Source organism: Anabrus simplex, chromosome 4 (genome assembly GCF_040414725.1).
Source record: "Anabrus simplex isolate iqAnaSimp1 chromosome 4, ASM4041472v1, whole genome shotgun sequence".
In the NCBI taxonomy this organism is placed as follows: Eukaryota; Metazoa; Arthropoda; class Insecta; order Orthoptera; family Tettigoniidae; genus Anabrus; species Anabrus simplex.
This window is the reverse complement of record NC_090268.1, coordinates 369,382,285-369,391,067: the sequence shown is the minus strand read 5'-3', so window position 1 is coordinate 369,391,067 and position 8,783 is coordinate 369,382,285. Positions and strand designations below refer to the sequence as shown.

General features: G+C 42.4%; 2 non-coding genes across 2 annotated transcripts; one reads left to right on the top strand and one right to left on the bottom strand.

Annotated features, from left to right (window-relative positions):
• Nucleotides 1–985: 985 nt before the first annotated feature.
• TRNAA-AGC (transfer RNA alanine (anticodon AGC)) lies at nt 986–1,058 on the top strand. Its single transcript has one exon. It is a non-coding gene; the product is annotated as a tRNA-Ala (tRNA).
• A 7,317-nt stretch (nt 1,059–8,375) lies between these two features.
• TRNAA-AGC (transfer RNA alanine (anticodon AGC)) lies at nt 8,376–8,448 on the bottom strand. The gene has a single exon. It is a non-coding gene; the product is annotated as a tRNA-Ala (tRNA).
• Nucleotides 8,449–8,783: the final 335 nt, after the last annotated feature.

Here is an 8,783-nt window from a genome sequence, read left to right as displayed (position 1 = left end):
TCCCAATCTTTCCATCCCCCGCAAGGCCTAGGAGGTGAGGCTGCCTGGGTGAGGTGCTGGTCATCCTCCCCAGTTGTATCCCACGACCCTGAGTCTAAAGCTCCAAGAGACTGCCCTTGAGGCGGTAGAAGTGGGATCCCCCCGCTGCGTCCGAGGGAAAATCCGACCCTGGAGGGTAAAGAGATAAAAGGACAAGAAGTGTGTATATTCTAGCATACCTCTCAACCAAACTTGGTACACATATGACGTACTATCTGGAGATGAGATGGGGTTAAAAGTAAATAGTCTAAAATAACCTAGATCAGTGCCGAACCCACTGCTTATGGGGTTGCAAACAACAACTCTAGGTTTGGAGAGTACCTGAAGATGAGTCAAACTAGAGAAATGTTCGTATTTAGCGAATGAAGGATATGAGGGCATGGATACGGGAACATGGTTGGAAACATAAATAAACGTGATCAAATGAGGCCGTAACAATTTTAAAACCGGGCGAGTTGGCCGTGCGCGTAGAGGCGCGCGGCTGTGAGCTTGCATCCGGGAGATAGTAGGTTCGAATCCCACTATCGGCAGCCCTGAAAATGGTTTTCCGTGGTTTCCCATTTTCACACCAGGCAAATGCTGGGGCTGTACCTTAATTAAGGCCACGGCCGCTTCCTTCCAACTCCTAGGCCTTTCCTATCCCATCGTCGCCATAAGACCTATCTGTGTTGGCGCGACGTAAAGCCCTTAGCAAAAAAAAATGTTAAAAAGAAAAACACAACTTGTTTCTGTTTTGGAAGAAAGTCAAATCTCAGAAACTTGATTGACTTGATGACTATGGTTCTCGTAGAGTCAGCTGTTGCTGTTTAGGTCGTGTCCGGGAAGGAGGTCAGCGGGACTACGGATAAACTCGCACGCTATCTGAGTGTACTGTAGTTCAATCTACCAATGTGAAAAAGAAAGTGCTCCACTTATAACAGCCTACAATAGTGTTTGGAAAGTGTCTGGGGGCGTAGCTCAGATGGTAGAGCGCTCGCTTAGCATGTGAGAGGTACCGGGATCGATACCCGGCGCCTCCAGGAATTTTTACACGATTATTTTCTTTACCTTTCGATATGTTATTACGTACTGTGTGTCTATTTTGACATCCTATTTTATATTCGTAATTCTGCTTCCAGTTCAACTTCGTCGTCTAGTGGTTAGTGTGATTAGCTGCAATCTCCGGAGGCTCGGGTTCGATTCCCGGCTGTGTCATGAAATTTGTTGAAAAGTGCTACGAGCTCTGGGACGGGGCTCACTCAGCCTCGGGAGATCAACTGAGTAGAGGGTGGTTCGATTCTCACCTTAGCCATCCTTGATGTGATTTTCAGTGTGTTCCCACTTATCCTCCAGGCCAACGCTGGGATGGTATCCAATTTAAGGCCACGGCCGCTTCCTTCACTCTTCTCATCCCCCACAAAACCCCTGTTCAGCATATCAGGTGAGGCCGCCTGGGTAAGATACTGTCCTCCTCCCCTGTTATATCCTCGACCAAATATCTCACGCACCACATTGCCCATCAGGCGGCAGTGGTAGGATCCCTCCCTGAGTTCGAGGGAAAAGCCAACCCTGGAAGGTCAACTGATTAAGAAAGAAATAAAGAACAATAAAAGATCGTATAGACCCTCTCAGAAAATAATAGTTATATCATTATGGAACAAGTGTTAAGAGTTATGAAAGCTGTAGTAGTATCAGTTATTATTACTTAATCTGTTTACCCTCTAGGGTTTGTTTTCCCGCGAGCTCAGCTATGGATACCATCTCTACCGCTTCAAAGGCAGTATTCTCTAACGTGAGATATCTGTCTAGGATACAACTGGGAAGGTGGACCAGTACCTCACCCAGGCGACCTCACATGCTGTGCTGAGCAGGCGTTTTGTAGGGGATGGGAAGAGGGGATGAATTTGCTGTGGTCTTAAATTATATACCATCCCAGCATTTGTCTGGAGAATAAGTGGGGAAATCATGGAAAACCACTTCGAAGTTGCCTGAATTGACCGCCCGAGGCTAAGTGGATCCCGTTCCAGTCTTCGTAGCACTTTCCAATTTTAGTGGCTGAAACGGAAATCTACCCCGGCCTCCGGGGGTGGAAGCTAATCATACTAAGCGCTATATCACAAAGGCGTACATCACCTTATGTATAAGCCTAATTGTGTATATATCTAAGGAGGAACTCATCCGGCCTCGAGGTCGTGAAAGTACGATGTTAAGTTTGATACCCTTGATGGCCCACCACATCATATAATTCGTATGCTAACGGGAAATTTTGTCCACAGGCGAATGACATAGTCTAATATTTATGTCTGGGTGATGCTCGTGGGGAGCGAATTGTCGGTCTCGAATGTTTCTCCGATCGGTATCATGCAAATGAGTGCACCGTATCTCCCTCAAGCGTTAATATAAGAATGAACTTAAAAAACATTGTAATCGCTGAAAAATAACACACATATATCTTTCTTCTTTCTTTATTAATCCCTTTACTTTTCAGACTTGGCTTTTCCCTCGGTCTCAGCGAGGGATCTCGCCTCTATCGCCTCAAGAGCAGTGCCCTGCAGCGTGAGACTTTAGGTCCGGAGATACAGCTGGGAAGGAGGACCAGGCGGCATCACCTGCTAAGTTGAACAGGGGCCTTGTGGGGGAATGGGAAGAATGGAATCGATAGATGAGGAAGAGCGAAGGAACGGCCCTGTCCTTACGTTAGATACCATACCGGAATTTGTCTGGAGGAGAATTGGGAAACCACAGAAAACCACTTCGAGGATAGCCGAGAAGGGAATCGAACATCCCTCGCAGAGTACTTTTCAAATTTCGCGGCAGAGCCGGGAATCGAACCCTTTTCTGCGGGGATGATAAGTTATTACGCTAACCACTAATCCACACAGGAGGACCTGTTTTAATTATTATTATTATTATTATTATTATTATTATTATTATTATTATTATTATTATTATTATTATTATTATTATTATTTGCTATTTGCTTTACGTCGCACTGACACAGATAGGTCTTGTGGCGACGATGGGATAGGAAAGGCCTAGGAGTTGGAAGGAAGCGGCCGTGGCCTTAATTATGGTACAGCCCCGGCATTTGCCTGGTGTGAAAATGGGAAACCACGGAAAACCATCTTCATGGCTGCCGACAGTGGGACTCGCACCCACGATCTCCCGATTACTGGATTCTGGCCGCACTTAAGCGACTGCAGCTATCGAGCTCGGTGTTTTAATTATTAGCTAGAAATGGAGGATAATTCGTATTTAGGATTAAGTTTGGTGTCAGGCATGCCAGTAAGGAAACTGCAGTACTTCACCAGTATGTGTGGAACTAGGTTATATTATAATCTATACCTGGAGTGTTCGAACGTCTCCGTCAATCAAGGAAATGGCGTGTTCAGGAGTGCATTCAGGTGTATGGTAGATAGTTTGAGGACTTCCTGCCCTGTTGTATACGATGAATTTTTTTTTTTCAAATTCAAGATTTCACAAGAATAGTACTTTACAAGTTTACCTGTCAAATCGCTTGCAATACTTGACAACTCTTGAGAAGTCTTTAAATGTCTCTTTTTTTTTTCACAAGTACATGAGAGTCCCATAGCGAAAACTCTGCCATTTTACCCATCTGTGTCCGAGAATTACCGATGATTCGAAAAATTGCTACTCTATTTCACTGGCGAGGAGAGAAAACAGTCTGTCATCGCTAATAATTAATTCAAATACATAGATTTTGTTAATTAAGGAGCTAAACGGATGAGAGGGGAGAAAGCTCACATCACAACAGACGGGCCCTTTTAGGGATTTAACTTTGATGTAATTTAGTGCAGCCCCAGTACGCTGCCCTTGAGGAGGTAGAGGTGAGTCCGATCCGCTGAGTTCGCAGAGTCCGAGGGAAAAACCGACCCTGCAGGTTAAACAGATAAAGAAGAAGAAGTTATTTAGTTATTTATATTTTTTTAAATTAGTAATAGGCAGAACGATTGTGGAGGTACCATTTAAGACAGGTCTCAAGTTAGCTAATCGCTGCGGTGTTTGAAACGAGTGCTCGGCTTCTTGGTCCTTACGACCCGTTTTAAGAATGGGATGCCTGGGTCGGTAGACTGACTAAAAAGGATTCTATTTGGTCATCTTTACTATTTTATTTACCTGAGATCTATTAAGCGGAGTAATAAGATCGGTTCGTATCATTTTATAAGATTTCAGTAACGGCACTCTAGTCATCGTATGTAGTGTTTTGTTCTAAAAAGTTTGAAAGTGATGGGAGATTGGATGGGATAGACAAGGAGGAGGGAAGGATGTGTCCGTGAATGTTCTAATCGATCAAAGAGTTGCCAAGTCTTCGTCAGAATTGACTAATGGAATTCCAGTATTAACTGTGCGCACTATATCGCTGGGTATGAGGCACATCCGTGCCTGTTGTATACATGGCACAACATAAAAGTTTATTGCTTCAACACATTTATACAATATGTACATAAAATGGAACGAAACTTTTCTTGAAGCTTGTTGAGTTGCACACTTCTTCTTTCTTTTCCTACCGCTTTTCCCACACCTGTGGGGTCGCAGGTGCGATCTGTGTCGCACATGTGGATTTGGCCCTGTTTTACGGCCGGATGCCCTTCCTGACGCCAACCCTATATGGAGGGATGTAATCACTATTGCGTGTTTCTGTGGTGGTTGGTAGTGTAGTGTGTTGTGTGAATATGAAGAGGAGAGTGTTGGGACCTCCGTGGTCTGACTTGCGGTGTAGTCTGGTCGTTGGACACTGTAGGAGTCCTGGAGAGGTGAGAAACGTTGCTCCTTATATAGCGCTGGCTGACGTCACCGACGATCACGTCAGCGCACTGCAGTCTGCCTCGTGGTCTCTGGAAACATCGATGTGTCGGGCGGGCTGCGGAGATTGTAGGCGCGGACGAGACACACACAACACTGCCTGTATGGTTTTTGATACTGCTGATTACGAATCTGATGTTAAAATTGAAAAATTCAAAATGGCGGATCCAATATGGCGGACCAAATTCATCAGATGGATTAGATGTTGAAACATCTTTCACAATTTTGGAAGCATCTAAATTTCCTGAAGCTCGGAGACTCATTTGCGCAGCGTATGCCAGTTCTTTGTGATTATACTTCTCACGAATCTCCGCGGTTCTTCTTCTTTTTGATCTGTCAGACATTTCGTAAAATTCTTTGGAGGTCGACCCATTGATCCACGCTGTTCGCTTCTCGTAGTAACACCAGGTACAGGAAAATCAATTAAACCATTTAGCCATGTTTCATTTTTCTTAAAAAAATAATCATCACGTTTGGAAGCCTACTTATGTTTGGTCCTAAACACGTGAAATAAAGTTGAAATAATTGGCCTCATATATTCCGGTAATGTATAAGGTTGTCCAATATTGTCAGCCACAAACTTTTCCAAATTGTCAACAACTACTTGCAGGTCACTGGAGAGATATGGTTTCATTTGGATGAAAATGTCTTTTCTCGAAAAATGCACATTATCATGGTTACTAGATGAACCTGAAAAAGCATATAAAATAATATATATACATATATATACATATGTATGTGTGTGTTTGTGTGTGTCTGTGTGTGTATGAAAAAAAGGTAGGGCAGAATATAATAGCATCGTTTGTCCTTTTCTAAGTTATGCGTCAGATCCTTCAAAAGAAGGGTCAATTTTTCCATCTCCTTTCATCACATTATTTCCTTTACTATGCTACACGTATAAATAATAGCATAATTCACAGAAATATTGCTATAACTGAACTTTTATATAACTTTTTACAAAATGCATAAATATCGGCTAATACCAATTTTCACTTCAAATGTGGTTCATTACCGGAGTAGTGGCTAGTAGTGCGTTTTTCCAAGAGATTTTGAAAGTAAATTAATTATACTTCATCATAGTATGCGAGATTTAGCCGAATGCTGTCGTATACATAACTTTTACCTATCATTTGTTACTATATTTCAGTATTATTTTACGTTATTTAGCATAAAAGTTAATTATAAATAAACAACTGTTACTATTTTTTTTAACATCTAATAAGGTTTTAATAATAAACTACATACCTGGAGAAACATTATCCATTTTGTCGATACTTTTATAAACGTCTGAGATCACTTTTACCAATATCTTAACATGTGATACGTTGCTCGTTCAGCTTGCCTCGTGCGTGACTAACAGAAATGCTACGCATTTGACCTGCTGTGCAACTTCACAATGAACCGGCCGGCTGTTTCTAGGACCGGAATTCAATAGTCCCAACGTTCCTATTACCAACTTATGAGTCGAAAATCCCCAATAGATAACTTTCTTTTTTTCGGACTTTTGGCCACGTTTTCGTCATTTCGTCCCACTGTGCGGTGGCGTTATTAGGCCTTATGTGGTTAACACTATAATTACCACTTTTCTATACACTAAAACAACGCCCTATGGACTCTACACTATAAATAACACATTTACAAAGGAACTAAGATGAGACTCATCAATGAAAAATCGCTAGTTTAGATATTTCACTCGCTGAATTGGAACCATGTGTTACTTCTGCATGTTAGTAAAATATAAACAAACAAAGGAGCCACGCTTGTACTACCACGATTAATATAAATACGAATTCCTAAATGTAAATAATACAAATATGGTGCATAATATATTTAAACTATGAAAGTATACATGTGTGGCAGATATAAATTGAGTACTGTTTGGAAGAGTTACAAGGTTCCCTCCGTCAGTTCAAATTAAAATATTTCCTAACATAACGTAATTGTATTGATTACGTAGTAAACAAGTGACTGTCAGCATGCCCAGGTGTACTTCTATGGCAAATACGCCTCAAAATACTTAAATATCCAGCGAAAAACACACAGTAAACTATCATTATGCCATTACAGGGGAAGTGGGTGTGGTTCTGGGCTTTTAAATGTCCTGCAGGCTCATATTAAATGGCTTCTACAAGCTTTAAACAAGCCGGAATGACTAAAGTGAAAACATTTTCTGAAAGAGGAAGTATTGGGATATTTTTCATGAATAAAAAAAAATAGTTTTTGACTCGAAATAGGAAAATTTCAGTCATAACTCCCCTTAAGAATGCATAATTTCGTGGCATACATGTATACAATTTACAGCAATGTTTCCAGAAACTGTATTTCACTCGTATTGTGTTACCGATCGCTAATTGCATGATTGTATTCAGCACCTAAGTTAATATTTGTCGGCCGTTATTATACACTCATTTTTATTGCTATCCCGGAGATTTAGTGACCTCGGAATGACGTGTCAGTGTTCCCAATGTCCTTATGGTTTGAGTGAACATGTCCCTATATTTTTAATTGTACCAATGCGCCATTAATTGCGATTTAAAATTGATTATATTATCATTGCTTCCCCATAAAGAGAGCTCTAGGATGGGTACACCAACATGGCGGACCGCGCGCTCAACTTAGCGTACATTCTCCTGCAGCGGGGAGCTGCCAACAGCGACCCAAAGTCTCACGCTCCAGGACACTGCCTTTGAGGCGGGAAAAGTGGGATCCCTCGCTCAGTCAGAGGGAAAAACCAACAATGGACGGTAAATAAATAAATAAATAAATAAATAAATAAATAAATAAATAAATAAATAAATAAATAAATAAATAAATAAATAAATAAATAAATAAATAAATCGACTGCCTCTGTATTGTAGTGGTTATTGTGATTAGCTGCCACCCCGGTAGACCCTGGTTTGATTCCCGGCTCTACCACGAAATTGAAAAGTGGTCTTGGGCTGGAATGGGGTCCACTCAGCTTCAGGGGGTCAACTGAATACAGAGGGTTCGACTCCCACCTCAGCCATCCAAGTGGTTTTCCGTGGTTCCCCACTTCTCCTCCAGGCAAATGACGAGATTGTACCCAACACAAGGCCATGGCTGATTCAGTCCTTCCTCCTTATCTATCCCTTACGAACTTACCATCGCATCCCACCCAAGGCCCCTGTGCAGCATAGCAGGTGAGGCCGCCTGGGCGAGGAACCCGTCCTCCTTCCCGGTTTTATCCCTCCAGCCCAAAGTCTCACACACGCTCCAGGACACTGCCCTTGAGAGAGTAGTGCGGTATCCCTCGCTGAGTCCGTGGGAAAAAACAACCCTGGAGGGTAAACCTATTAAGAAAGAAAGAAAGAAAGAAAGAAAGAAAGAGAGAAGAAAAGAAAGAATAAATAAATATAAAATAAATACAATAAATGCTAACATCTGAAGATAATCCGAAATATTTACAAAAACGCTCATATGTAACATGAAAGAGAATATTGAAGCGGGCGTATTAAATAACTAGGGACTTTTTTGTGTACGTCTTTTCTCTGCATCAAGCAATTTAAAAATTCTGGAGGCGCCGGGTATCGATCCCGGTACCTCTCACATGCTAAGCGAGCGCTCTACCATCTGAGCTACGCCCCCAGTTAGAGATTCGGTTTCGAACAGTTCGTCTTTACTGATCCAGTTGTCTGATAGTTCTGAAAGTAACACCCAGAGAGCGCGTGGCCATTGGCACACACTCGGTGTATCCTGAGGACAGTGGACCTCGCGTGACCGCTACTTTCATTGCCGTTGTTGGGGACGTGCCAAGTTGCTGCCGTGCCTTGAAGAAGGTCGCGGCCGTCCGGTTTCCTGGTAGCATTCATGAGCGTTGGAGGTGTTGCATCGTACAGGGGTCTATGGATACTTTTATCCTCCGGATCGCGTATTACGACTGACCCGAGCAAACTAACGTGCGGCCATTTTTAAAGGTCCGC